Source organism: Chiloscyllium punctatum, chromosome 31, assembly GCF_047496795.1.
Source record: "Chiloscyllium punctatum isolate Juve2018m chromosome 31, sChiPun1.3, whole genome shotgun sequence".
Classification (NCBI taxonomy): domain Eukaryota; kingdom Metazoa; phylum Chordata; class Chondrichthyes; order Orectolobiformes; family Hemiscylliidae; genus Chiloscyllium; species Chiloscyllium punctatum.
This window is the reverse complement of record NC_092769.1, coordinates 63,137,582-63,152,425: the sequence shown is the minus strand read 5'-3', so window position 1 is coordinate 63,152,425 and position 14,844 is coordinate 63,137,582.

Genomic DNA, 14,844 nt, shown 5'->3' with positions numbered 1-14,844 from the left:
AAAACACAGCGGGTCGGGCAGCTTCCAAGGAGCTGGAGAATCGATGTTTCAGGCATAAAGCCTTCATCAGGGATTCCTGATGAAGGACTTGTGCCCGAAACGTCAATTCTCCTGCTCCTCAGATGCTGCCTGACCTGCGTGCTTTTTCCAGCACCACACTCTCAAGCCAGATTTCCCTGTATCCTATGCCTCCTTACTTTCGGAATAAGCCTACCATGGGGAACCTTATCAAACACCTTGCTAAAATCCATCCACTGTTCTACCTTCATCATGTTTTGTCACATCCTCAAAGAATTCAATAACGTTTGTGAGGCATGACCTGCCCCCCTACAAAGCCATTTTGACTATCTCTATGCTTTCCCAAGTAATCATAAATCCTGTCTCTCAGAACCCTCTCCAAAAGTTTCCCCAACACTGACGTAAGACTGACTGGTCTGTAATTCTCAGGATTATCACTATTCCCTTTCTTGAACAAGGGAATAATATTTGCCACCTTCCAATCATCTGGTACTACTCCAGTGGACTGTGATGATGCAAAGATCATCGCCAAAGGTGAAGCAATCTCTTCCCTCACTTCCTGTAGGAACCTAGGGTATATCCCACCTGACCCAGGGAATTTGTCTATCCTTAGGTTTTTCAAAATTTCAGCATATCCTCCTTCTGAGCAACAATCTGTTCTAGCATATCAGTCTGTTACACGCTATCCTCAGAAACATCAAGGACCCTCTCAGTAGTGAGTACTGAAGCAACGTATTCATGAAGGACCTCCTCTACTTTCTCCAACTCAGGGCGTAAATTCCGTCCACTAACCCTGATTGGCCCTACCCTCACTCTGGTCATCCTCTTGTTCCTCACGTACATGTAGTACTCCTTGGGGTTTTCCTTAATCCTACCTGCCAAGGGTTTTTCATGCCCCCTTCTAGCCGAAGTCCAATCTTCAGTTCCTTCCTGGCTACCTTGAAACCCTCCAAAGCTCTGTCTGAACCCTACCTCCTCAAGCTTCTTTCTTCCTTTTGACTGGATGTTCCACATTCCTTGTCATCCAAGGTTCCTTCACACTACCATCCATTCCTTGCCTCAGTGGGACAAATCTGTCCAGCACTATCAGCAGGAGCTCCCTAAACAACCTCCACAGTTCTGTTGTGCATTTTCCTGAGAAAAGCTGTTCCCAATTTTTGCGCTCCAGATCCTGCCTAATCCACACTGTAATTCTCCCGCCCACAATTAAAAACTTTCCCATACTGTCTGTCCCTATCCTTCTCCATGAGTATCGTAAAGGTCATGCAGTTGCGATCACTGTTAGTGAAATGCTCTCCCACTGAGAGACCTGATATCTGCCAAGCACCAAATCCGATATGGCCTCTCCTCTCGTCGGCATATCTACATATTGCATCAGAAACACTTCCTGGCCACATCTTACAAAAACTGCTTAATCCAAATTATTTGAACTAAGTACGTTTCATTCAAGATGAGGGAAGTTAAAGTCACCCATGACAACAACCCTTTTACTTCCAAAATCTGCCTCCCAATCTGCTCCTCCGTGTCTGTGTTGCTACTGGGGGAAGGTGGGGGGGGGGGGGGGGGGGTGGTGGAGGGGGTGCTGTAGAAATCTCCCAATAAAGTGACTGCTCCTTTCCTGTTTCTAACTTCCACCCATACTGACTCTGTAGATAAACCCTCCTCGATGGTCTCAGTTTCTGCAGCTGTCATACTATCTGTGATTAGCAATGCCACTCCTTCACTACTTTGACCTCTACCCCTATTCCTTTTGAAACATCTAAACCCTGGAACATCCAACAACCATTCCTGACCCTGTGATATCCAAGTCGCCATAATGGCCACAACATCATAGTTCCAAGTACTGATCTATGTTCTGAGTTTGTCATCCTTGTTCCTGATACTTCTTGCATTAAAATGACACACTTCAACCCATCACACTGACTGCAGCTTTGCCGTATCAAGTCCCTACCCGTCTTCACAGACTCCCTGCACGTTGTATCTGGCTGTTCACGACCTACTTCATCCTCGGATCCATAGCTCCAGTTCCCACTCCCCTGCCAATCCAGTTTAAACCCTCCTGGAGAGCTTGGCAAACCTCCCGCCCGGGATATCGGTGTCCCTCCCATCCAGCTTGAAATTGATGTCAGAAGCCAAACTTTAATTTATGAATTAATTCATAATCATCTGCCATTTCTGCTGAAGTTATAACTCTATGCCCTACCACGTGAGTTCTCACTACTAGTTCTCACTATTGAATTTTGAACTCCTCGGGAGAACCTGATGCAGTAAATGAGATTGGAGGATAGGCAGATGAATGTGTGCCTCACCTGGAAGGACTGTTTGGGGTCCTGGATGGATGTGAGGGGGTTGGTGTACCGGCAAGTTTTGCATCTTTTCCGGTTGCAGGGGAACGTACTGAGGGGGGCTGGAAAGGTTTGGTGGGGACAGTGGTGTGAACCAAAGATTGGCAAAGCAATGGTCCTTGTGGATGGCAGAGGGTGCTGGGGAGGGGAAGATGTTCTTGGTGGTGGGGTCTAGTTGGAGTTGGCAGAAGTGATGAGTCCGATGTGCAGATTGGTGGTTGCGAGGTGAGGACAAGGGGGAGACTGTCTTAATAACATTTGGAGGAGGGGTATTAGAGCAGTGGAGTGAGGATTGGAGGTGGTGCGGCTGACGGCTGTCTAGATGACAGAGGGAGGAATAACGTGTTGTTCGAAATAGTTGGACATGTGGGATGCTTGGGAGTGGAATGCCCCCTCATCTGAGCAGATGCAACGGAGCAATTGGGAAAACGGGATGGAGGTCTTGCAGGACAGTGGGTGGGAAGAGGTGTAGTCCAGGTAGTTTTGGGAGTCTGTGGGTTTACAGTAAATGCTCGTCTGGAGGCTGTCGCCCGAGATGGAAATGGGGAGGTCAAGAAAGTGGAGGGAGATGTCCGAGATGGACTAAGTGAATTTAAGGACGGAGTGGAAGTTGTGGGTGAAGTCGATAAACTGCTCCAGTTCAGCCTGGGTGCAGATGCAGCTGTCACTAACCCACCACCCGTCCCTCTCCTCACCCAAAACCCTTTGCCATACCCCCCAACTTTATCTTCAGCTCCCCTTACACCCACCCTCAGTCCTGAAAAGGTTTGACTTCTCCAACCTCTGATGCTGCCCGACTTGCTGTGTTCTTCCAGCCTCCTTCTTGCCTAATTTTGTTTGAATCAGCAATACTCATTTGGCCAGTTGCCAATTCATTTGCTTATCTCAAAAGAAATGAAAAAGGCTTCTCACCCTTCTTGTCAAATGTTGGCGATGCTTGGATATATTTAAACAGATCCACGATGCAGAGAAGCCGGTGTTGGGTTGAGGTGGACAACGTTAGAAATCACACAACACCAGGTTACGCACAGAGGGTGGTACGCATATGGAATGAGCTGCCACATTGTTGAGGCAGGAACCTGAGGGGTAACGTGCTAGCTTTCGGAGCGTCACTCCTTCATCAGGGAGCCCGTCAACCTCACTAGCTACCTGACAAAAGAGCATGGCTCCGAAAGCTTGCACTTCCAAATAAAGCTGTTGGACTATAACCTGGTGTAGTGTGACTTTTAACTTAAACAGATCTATCAGGCCTTTGGTTACCATGGGTTTGCTCTTCATCATTGTCCTCATCACTATTCCCACATTTTTCCTTCATCTCCACCATTTCAAGTTGACTTTCACTTTTTATTGCCAACCTCCAAATTTCAACATCTCTCTCTGTATCCCTTTCTTTTGCCAAGGCTAGTGGAGTCATGGAGTCCTACAGTAGAGACAGGCCCTTTGGCCCAAACTGATCGATGCTGACCAAAATGTCCAACTACACAAACCCCATTTCCCTGAACTTGGCCCATATCCTTCTAAACCTTTCCTGTCCACGTACTTGCCCAAGATGTTGTTAATGTACCCGCCTCAACAACCGTGACTGCTCATTCCATAGGTGTACCATCTTTTGTGCAAAAATGTTGCCCCTCAGGTTCCCTTTTATTGTTTCCCCTCTCACTTTAAAATTATGCCCTCACCATCCCTGGGAAATAGATTGAGTGCATTTATCATGTTCATGCATCTCATGATCTTATACATTTTAACAAGATTCCCCCTCAGTCTTCTATACTCTGAAGAAAAAAAGTCCTAGCTTGTCCAACCTCTCTGACCATTGAGTCCTGGCGACATCCTTGCAAATTTCTTCTGCACTCGTTCCAGTTTAATAACATCCTTCCCATAGCAAGGTGATCAAAACTGAACACAATACTCCAAGTGCAGCCTCACCAACGTCCTGTACAACTGCAACATAACTTCTCAACTTCTATACTCAGTGCCCTGACTGATGAAGGCCAGTGTGCCAAAAGCTGCCTTCACTGCCCTGTTTACCTGTAACTCCTCTTTCAGAGAATCGTGCACCTAAACTCCAAGGTCTTCTGTTCCACTGCACTCTTTAAGGTCCTACCATTCACCATGAAACTCTTACCTTGATTTGACTTCCCAAAACACAACACCTCACACTTATCTGTATGAAACACCATTTGCCATTTCTCAGCCCATTTCCCCAGCTGATCAAGGTCCTGCTGCAATTTCTAATAACCTTCCTCATTGTCTATGATACCATCTATTTTAGTGTCATCAGCAAATGTATTGATCATGCCTTGTACATTCTCATCCAAATCATTCAAAAAGATAACAAACAGCAATGGGCCCAGCACCAATCCCTGAGGCACTCCACTAGTCACAGGCCTCCAGTCTGACAAGCATCCTTCCACTATTACCCTCTGCTTCCTACCATCAAGCCACTTGTGTATCCAATTTGCCAGGTCCCCCTGGATTCCATGTGATCTAACTTTCCAGAGCAGCCGACCATGTGGAACCTTACCAAAGACCTAACTGAAATCCATATAGACTACATATACCGCCCCGCCCTCATCAACCTTCCTGGTTACTTCATCAAAGAACTCTAACAAATTTGTGAGGCATGATCTTGCACTCACAAAGCCATGCTGACTACCCCTAATCAAACCCTTTCTTTCCAAATATCTTAACTCTCAGAATCTTCTCAAGTAACTTACCTACTACCGATGTTAAGCTGACTGGTCTAAAGTTCCCAGGTTTCTCTTTGCAGCCCTCCTTGAGTAATGGCACAACATTCACTCCTCTCCAGTCTTCCTGGATCTCACCCGTGGCTAATGATGAGGCAAAAGTATCAGCCAGGGCCCCTGCAATTTCTTATCGTGTCTTGCAGTGTTCTTGGATATGTCAGGTCAGGAATAGGAGATTTATCCACCTTCATGCGCTCTAATATGTCCAATACCTCCCTCTAGTGTGATATGGACCGTCCCCAAGATATGACCACTAACTTCCCGAAGTTCCCAAATCTTCATGTCTTTCTGCATGGTCAACACAGAGGAGAAATATCTATTGAGGACCTCACCCATCTCCTGCGCTTCCCTGCATTCGTGTCCACTTTGGTCCTTGAAGAGTCCTATTCTCCCTCTAGTTATTCTTTTCCCTTTAATATATTAAAATTTGGATTCACAATTATCTTTTCAGCTTTTTCTGTTTCTTCTGCTTTTGATCATAGCATAAACTGTTTCATTTCATTTTCATATTCAAGCTGCTTTAATTCTTTTGCTCTGTGTTCTGCTGCAATTATCTCTCTCTTGCTTTTGCCTCTCATTCTTTGCCCATTGCCACTGCCTCTCATTCAACCTGCTTCAGTGGCAACTGAATTTTAGCAATTTTCAATGATTCCAATTGCATTGCTGTCAATTGTAATTCCTCAAGCATTGCTAGAATTGTCTTTCCTTTCCTCACAGACCAGGTGATTGCAAATACAGCTTGTCTGCTGACTCCAAAAGATTTGCCTTCCTCGCCTTCTATAAATCACTGAAGTGACTTCTTCCACACCCAAGAATCTCTTAGCCATCAAAAGATGCAATATTACACAAGGCACATTTATTTAAATCAACTGAGTGAAACACCTGAAAAGAGAACATCAATGCTCTCCACTCACTGTCTCTGAGTTCACTGATCCTAAATTCAACCTGGAAATAGAGATTTTGATCCCAGACAATATTGTCCAATTTTCTTATGGACCAGATCAGACACTTGTTCCCACATCCCCTACCCCAAACAAAGTAGATAGACTAGACCCGAACACTTACAGTCACTGAAAGGCAAGTGTAAGGCTCTGCGTTCCTGTTATTAGACCACTAGCCTTTAAGCAAAGCTCATTTTATTCTTACAACGTCATTAAAATACAAATGGAAAGCAGAATTGGCATAACTTCAACTCTATTGAAGTACTTAACAAGATAATATATGCTGATCATCAACTGCTCCAACATAGACAGCAACCATTGGGGATTGGTTTAGCTTAGTTGGCTGGATTGTTGGTTTATAGAGCAGTGTGAGTTCAATTCCCATCGCTGGTTTGAGGTTACTGTGAAGGACTATTCTTCCCTCACCTAAAGTCTGGTGGCCCTGAGGTTAAATCACCACCAGTTGCTTCTCTCTAATGAGAGAGCAGCCCCTATTGTCTGGTGAGACTATGGTGACACAACTACTGGCAGCATTCTATTGTATTTCAGTTTTGATATAATAAGGTGGGATTCGAGGTTCGTCCTCTTTTTCCCTGTGAACTGGCTGTACGGTGGTGTTTGGGGGTCTGACGTTGCTGCCCCTTTCCCCTGTAAATTGCTGCTTTTTGTAAACTGCTATTCATTGTTAACTGTTCAGTTATAATTTGTACTGGTTAATAAAAAATGGACAGCATCCTATAAATACACCCCCGACAAGGCAATTTAGCAAAACAGTTTTATTCTCACATGCTGTTTATCTCCAGTCCAGAAGAAAGAAACAATCTACCCCTTTTGATTTTTTTAAGTGGAAGCCTCACTGTCTAAGACTTCAATGTAGCAGCCAGGAACTCAAGCTTTTAACTCATCGTCCAGATTGTTGACTTGCTCGCTGAGCTGGTAGGCTTGCTCACAGACCATTCTTGGTAACATCATTGGTGAGCCTCTGCTGAACCATTGGCATGCTGTCCTGCTTGCTATGTATGTGTCTGGGTCTGCTGGGCTGGGTGGCATCCTTTTCAGTTTTGGTACTGGTTCTGTTCATTTGTGGTTGGTGTATGGGGTCCAACTCTATATGTTTGTTGATGGAATTCTGGATTGAATGCCAGACTCCTAAGAATTCCTGTGCATGTCTCAATCTGGCTTGTCCCAGGATGGATACATTGCCCCAGTTGAATTGGTGTCCTTGATTGTTCATGTGTATGGATACAAATGATAACTGGTCATGTCGTTTGGTGGCTAGTTAGTGTTTGTGTACCCCGTTGGCTAATTCCCTTCCTGCTTGCCCTATATAGTGTTTCTGGCAATCTTCACATTGTATTCTGTATATAACATTAGTCCTGCTAGTTTTGGGTATGGGATCATTTGTACTTGTTAGTAACTATCGTAGTGTGGTAGTTAGTTCGTGGCCTACCATTATACCCTGGGTTGGAATAGCCTGGTGGTCATTTCTGATGTGTCCTTAATGTCTGGCAGTGTGGCCAGTTTGTCTGGACATGTTGTCGCTTCCCGTTGTGGACTGTCAGGTAAGCATCAATGGACTATGCTTTTTGGTCACCTGTTGTTTCTGAGAATGTGCGTAAGTGTTCTTTTTTGGCTTTGCACAGCTCCGGGATGCTGCAGTGTGTCCCGGCTAGCTTGAACAATGTTCTGATGCAGCTCCGTTTGTGGGTTTTGGAATGGTTGCTGTTGTAGTTGAGTACTTGGTCTGTATAGGTGGCCTTCCTGTATAAGCTGGCCTGGAGCTTCCCATTGGTCTTGCATTCAACCATTACGTCCAGGAATGGAAGCCGGTTGTAATTCTCTTCTTCCTTGGTGAACTTCATGCTGGTAAGGATGTTGCTTGTGAGTTGATGGGTTTCCTTTAGCTGTCCATATTTGATAATGACAAAGATGTCATCTATATAGCTGATCCACAGTTTAGGCTGGATAGTGGGCAGTGCTGTCTGTTCTAGTCTGTGCATGACAGCTTCTGCTATTAGTCCTGATACTAGCAATCCCGTGGGGATGCTGTTGATTTGTTCATATACCTGGACAACGTATCCATCCTAAAACAAGCCAGATAGCGACATGCACTGGAATTCCTGGAAGCCTAGCACTCAACATGGAACGCCATGAACAAACATGTAGAGTTGGACCCCATACACCAACCACAAAGGAACAGAGCCAACAACAAAACCGGAAATGATGCCACCCAGCCCAGCAGACCCAGACATGTAAATACCAAACAGGACAGCACACCAACACTTCACTGGAGGTTCACTGATGATGTTACCACAATGGTGACTAAACATCTGAGAACAAACCTACCAGCTCAGCGAGCAAGTCAACAATCTCAATCTTTTGTTGCAGTAAAAGTCAAACACCCAGGGAGAACTCAGAAGCTGTTTACCAACTTTCCATCTGAAGAAGACCTTCTGTTACCACTGTGGCAAAACCTCTCTGCAAGAGAAGCAGCACAGGACAGATTGCTCTTAAAGGCACATTACCGTCACACTTTCCCCATCACCCTTGGAGAGCGCTAGCTGGTAAGTTCACTGGTAAAGCATCAGAATTACGATGCAGCCATACGGCTGCAGCAGGGTTAAGGAACATGTTCAAACAAATCACTGTTCACAATGGAGACCAAAAGATAGTGCAGACACTCATTCAAAAACTGTTCAAAGTTTTTACTTTCCAGGAGGCTGCTGAAGGAGATGACGGAGAGGTTTTGATGAAGAGTTCCAGAACGCGATGCCTCGTGAAATATATTCGCACATCCCTGCAATCCTCCTCTCAATCCTTTTCTGCGACTTAATGAGGTTACTTCTGGGTAACATCCTCATTTCATGGTCCCAGGTATACTCTATAAACTGCAAAGTCCTCAGCCCAAAAAAATGCTGTTTTCCTGTTTTCACTTGAGAGCCCAGCTTCAGTGGGAATTCCCAGGAAATTCCAGCTTCATCTGACCTTTGTCCGACAACTGCTTCCTCACATCACCTTAAACAACTTTATGCTCATTTCCTTGTTGTTTTGGTCTTCCCAGGGAGGACAGTATGTTGCTGTGCACTATCTAATCCCTTAATCACTCAAATAGGAAGGACCAAGACCATCAAAACTCACACAAATCTAAGACTACAATGAGCATTGGCAATAGACACGATGGACTGAATGGCCTCATTTCATGCCTTAAGCATTCTTTGACTCTCATCTGTTCTATTACTTCTAGAAGCTTAGGAACAGACCAATATGCCATTCAACCCCTTAAGCATGTTCCACTAGTCAATGAGATCATGGCTGATCTGTAATCTAATTACATCTGCCATTGGCCCATTTCCCTTAATACCATTCTTTAATAAAGAAAATCTAGCTCAGATTTAAAACTAATAACAGATCTAGCACCAGTTGTGGACAAGAGTGCCAAACATACACACCCTTTGTCTGTAGAAGTGTGTGCTAGCATCTCTTATGAATGGGCCCTAATTCTCAGACTATACACCTAAGTCTAAAATCCCCAAACAGTGGAAATAGTTTCTTTATCTACCCTGTCTTTTGCTGTTAACATCTTGAAACTTTGATCTGATCACCCCTTAACCTTCCAAATTCTGGAGAAATTATGCCTAATTTTTATAATTCCTCCTCATAACTTAGGAGAAAGTGAGGACTGCAGATGCTGGAGACCAGAGTTGAAAAGTGTGGTGCTGGAAAAGTGCAGCAGGCCAGGCAGTATCCGAGGAGCAGGAGAATCGACATTTTGGGCATAAGCCCTTCTTCAAGAATGAGGGCTTATGAAGAAGGGCTTATGCCCGAAATGTCGATTCTCCTGCTCCTTGGATGCTGCCTGGCCTGCTGCGCTTTTCCAGCACCACACTCCTCATAACTTAGCCCATGAAGGTAACATTCTTGTAAATTAACCTTGTACTCCCTTCAACGCCAATATATGCTTCCTATGGTGTGGTCCCCAGAACTGCTCACAGTACCCCAAATGGGATCGAAGCAGAATTTTGTATAACTGCAGTACAACTTATGCATTGTTGTATTCCAGTCCCAAGATATAAAGGCCACCATTCGATAGTTTTCTTGATTATTTTCTGTACCAGCTTTTAGACATTTTAAAGACCAACACATCTGAACCCACCAGTCTCTTTGGACATCCACTATATTTAACTTCATAAGATCTAAAAAGTTACCTGTTATATCCGTTTTCACTCCAAATGGATAACCTCACACTCACTTATATGAAATGTCATCGGCCATATTTTTATCCACTCACTTCCCTTTGTAAGTTTATGGTATTATTGACAGTGAATACAATGGCAACTAACTTTGTGTCACCAGCAAATTTGGATACATGACTTTCAATACAAATATCTCAGTCGTTAATAAATAACGTGCATAACTAAGGATCTTTACACAGATCCTTGTAGGACACCTCTGGTCACATTGCTGCAACTTGAGTTACCTACCTCTTATTTCTACTTTCTATCGCCTAATGCTCAAACAATTCCCCAGCCACATCAGCAATTTGGCCTCAGTTTGATGGGCTTCCATCTCAGAGAACAGTCTTGAGCATGGATCCTTTTCAAATGCTACTAGAAATCCATATAAACACCATCCATAGATATTCCGTTGTTCACTGTTTTTGTCACCTCTGAAAAAAATGAGGTTTGTCACCTTTTAGAATTAGATTTTATTGTCACCTGCCTTGAATCCATGCTAGTTCTCCCTGATAAACTGAAAAATTAATGTGTTCAGTTACCCCTTCCTAAATTATAGACTCTGACAATTTCCCCATCACAGATGATGGCTAACTTGTCTGCACTTGACCAGTTTTCCTCTTTCACACTTCTTAAAAAGATGGAGTGGCATGTGCAATTCTCCAATCCAGAAGGACATCTCCTGTATTGAGGGAAGTCTGAAAGATTATAGTTGTGGCCTCTGCAATGTGCTTCCCCTGGAAGGAAATTGTCAGGTCCGGTTGATCGGTCACTCTTTGATTCCATTAATGTTCTCATTATCGATGTTTTTATTCAGTCCCTGTTCCCAAGCCACCATTCATTTCTTTGGGTCTTCCTCCTTTTCTACTGGAAATGCTGAGGCAAAGTAACTACTCAACATACCTGCCATTTCATAATATTCATTCCCCACTTTTAATACTGAGTGGGCCAACAATATAGAGTAGGGCGACACGGTGGCTCAGTGGTTAGCTCTACTACCTCACAGCACCAGGGACCCCGGTTCGATTCCAACCTCGGGCAACTGTTTGTCTGGAGTTTGCATGGGTTTCCTCCCACAATTCAAAGATATGCAGGTCAGGTGAATTGGCCATGCTAAATTGCCCATAGTATTAGGTGCATTAGTTAGGGGTAAGCATGGGGTGGGGGAATGGGTCTGGGTGGGTTACTCTTCGGTGTGGACTTGTTGGGCCAAAGGGTCTGCTTCCATACTGTAGGGAATCTAATCTAACATGGCTGCTCACCATGCTTTCCCTTTACGTTATTAAGGACCAGACTAAAGCCCCTCAAAATATATCAAGTACATAACCCAGACCCTAACATTTACCTGACTTAATGGTACTGTGTTCCAGGTTCAACTGGTTAAAATATTGGGCTTAGAGCAAAATGCACTTTATTCTCACAACAGAATTAAAATACAAACAAAACAAAGGAGAATGGGCATAACTGCAACCCTACCAAAACTCTCAGGGAGCTCAAAGCTGTTTACCCACTATTTCTGAAGGAGACATTTCTGTGGGAACATCTCTGTGCAAGAGCACATCACAAATATCTCTTGAAGGCACAGTACCATCATAATATATCACTGTAAACTTTTTCTTATTTAGTTAGATGTCCCTGGCAAATTTCCGTCCATGATCCCTTTGAACAGCTCTAATGAGCTGCATTGTGGCCCTTTGGCGGTCTGTCTATCTTTCTCATTCAGCAGCACTTGTGCCGGCTTTGCATTGTTGGAAGCCTTTTCTTTTAGCTTTATGCTGCTCCATATCTCTTTAATTGTCCACGGCTTTCTTTTCTGGGATGTGGAGCGTTTTTCTCTCGGGGTGTAAGTTGGCTTTGCACTAAATGCTTCTTTAAACGTTATACACTGTTCTTTGAAACAAAAAAGCAAAAGAACCGCAGATGCTGGAAAACAGAAACAAAAACATAAATTACTGGAATAAAGTAAACAGATTTGGTAATATCTGTGGAAAGAAATCAGAGTTAACATTCTGGGTCCAGTGACCCTTCTTCAGAACTGTTGGTAGTTGGTTTTAATGCAGTCAATAGGGTGGTGAGAGGTAACAAGGTCTAAATGATAGGTGGAGATAGAGCCCAAAGAGAGAGAAGGAGAGTTGGACAGACAAAGGATTGGTTCATGGTCAGCCTGGGAGAATGGCTAGCTGATCATGGGGACAATTCGTGGCTCATAGTGGGTTGTGGGTAATAGCAGACCATGTGATATCAAGGTCTGGTGTGTGGGGTTGGGGAAAGGACATAGGAGATGGCGCTTCAAGCGCTAAAGCTGTTGAACTCAATATCGAGTCCAGAAGGCTGTAGAGTTCCCAAGCAGAAAATGAGGTGTTGTTCTTCCAGCTTGCACTGAGTTTCACTGGAGCATTGCAGCAAGCCTGAGACAGAGATGTTGGCCAGGGAACAGGGTGAGGTGTTGAAGTGGCAGGCAACTGGAAGCTCAGGGGTTTTTTTTTGTGGGCAGAACATAGGTATTCTGCAAAACGGGCACCCGGTCTACGTTTTATTTCCCCAGTGTAGAGGAGACCACATTGTGAGCAGCGAATTTAGTAGATGGGATTGGGAGAAGTACAGGTAAAGCACAGTTTCACCTGGAAGGCGTGTTTGAGGCCTTGGATATTGAGGAAGGAGGGAGGAAATAAATGGACAGGTGTTACACCTTCTGTAGTTGCAGAGGAAGGTGCTGTGTGGCTCTCAGATGGAGTGTTGGGAGTGAAGGAGGAGTGGGCTGGAGGAAATAATCCTTGAGGAAGGCTGACAAGGGATGGGAGGGGAATATGTACCTAGGGGCATCCCACTAGAGGTGACAGAAACAATGACCAATAGTCCTCTGGATGTGGATGCTGGTGGGGTGGTAGGTGAGGACAAGGGGGAGAGGAGTTGAGGGCTGAATTGCAGGAGATAGGTCAGACCCAGCTGAGGGCCCTGTCAACTACAACACTGGGGAATCCTCATTTAAGTATGATAGTGGACATTTTGGAGCCCCCCGTTGTCAAAGTTAAAAATCACACAATACCAGGTTATAGTCCAACAGGTTTAATTGGAAGCACAAGCTTTCGGAGCACCGTTCATTCATCAGGTGGTTGTGGAGTTCACAATTGTAAGACACAGAATTTATAGCAAAAGTTTACAGTGTGATGTAATTGAAATTATACATTGAAAAATACCTTGATTGTTTGTTAAGTCTCTCATCTGTTGGGATGATCATGATAGTTTCGCTTCTTTCATATGTAAATCACAAAACGTTTTTTAAAAGTTACATTCTCAGGTTAACTAACAATTGGTGTCAGCCCAGATAAGATGTTGAAGGTGTTAGCCCCCTGTGTTTTGTTGTCTGTGCCATAATGTTTAGACTGATTCTAGTCTAAAATATGAGCTAACAGAGTCTTACATGGATACATGCAGTTTTTGAGCAAAGTACAATGTAATTCTTCAAGTACAAATTCACCCCACAAATGTATATGTGTATGTGTGCATGTGGGCTTTTTTTTGTGTGTGTCTGTAGTGGGGAGTTGTGAGTGTCTGTGAGAGGGAATGTATATATGTGTGTGTGCATGAGTGTAAAGGGGTCTAAGTCTGTGAGAGGGTGCATATGTGAGTATGGGGAGTGTGTTGTCTGTAGGAGTGCGTGTGTGTGTCTGGGTGGGGGGTTGTGTGTTTGTGAGAGACTGTATATGTGTGTGTGTAAAGTGATTTAAGTTTGTGAGAGGGTGCATGTGTGTGTGTATATAGTGCAATGGGGGTCACCTGTAGTGTGACATGAACCAAAGGTCCCAGTTGAGGCCCTCCCTATGGTTACTGAACTTAGCTATCAGCCTCTGCTCGACCACTTTTTGTTGCTGCCTGTCCCGAAGTCCACCTTGGAGGATGGTCAGCCAAAGGTCCGAGGTTGAATGTACTGGACCACTGAAGTGTTCCCCAAATGGGAGGGAACACTCCTGTCTGTTGATAGCTGTGCAGTGCCCATTCATCTGTTCATCTGTTGCTGTAGCCTCTGCTCGGTTTCACCAATGTACCATGCCTCAGGGCATCCTTGCCTACAGCATCTGAGATAGACAACGTTGGCTGAGTCGCATGGGTACCTGCCATGTATATGGTGGGAAGTGTCCCCATGTGTAATGGTGGTACCCATGTCCACACTCTGACACATCTTGCAGCGCACGTTAGAGAGCAGGAAGAAGGCCAGAGGGAGGGGTCCAGGTTGAGGGACAGTGTTGGAGCTGGGAGAAGGGACCTGTGGGATGAGGGGAGGACTGTTGTTTGAAGAAATGAGGTGAAGGAAAAAAAGTTCAACGTCATGTTGTGCCCGAAATTTGTTAAGGTTCGGTTGCAGAGGGATAACACAGACCTTTGCTGCGTACAGAATGTTCAGCATCAGAGACCAGAAGGGCAGAAAGGATATACAATAATTGGTGGGGTTGGGAGCTAGGTTGGAGTCAGAGGGAAAGTTCCAGATTATTCCAGTTCTGGATATCCTTGTACATGAGATGCATAAAACTAGTATGCAGGCTTCACAGGTAATGAGAGGGCA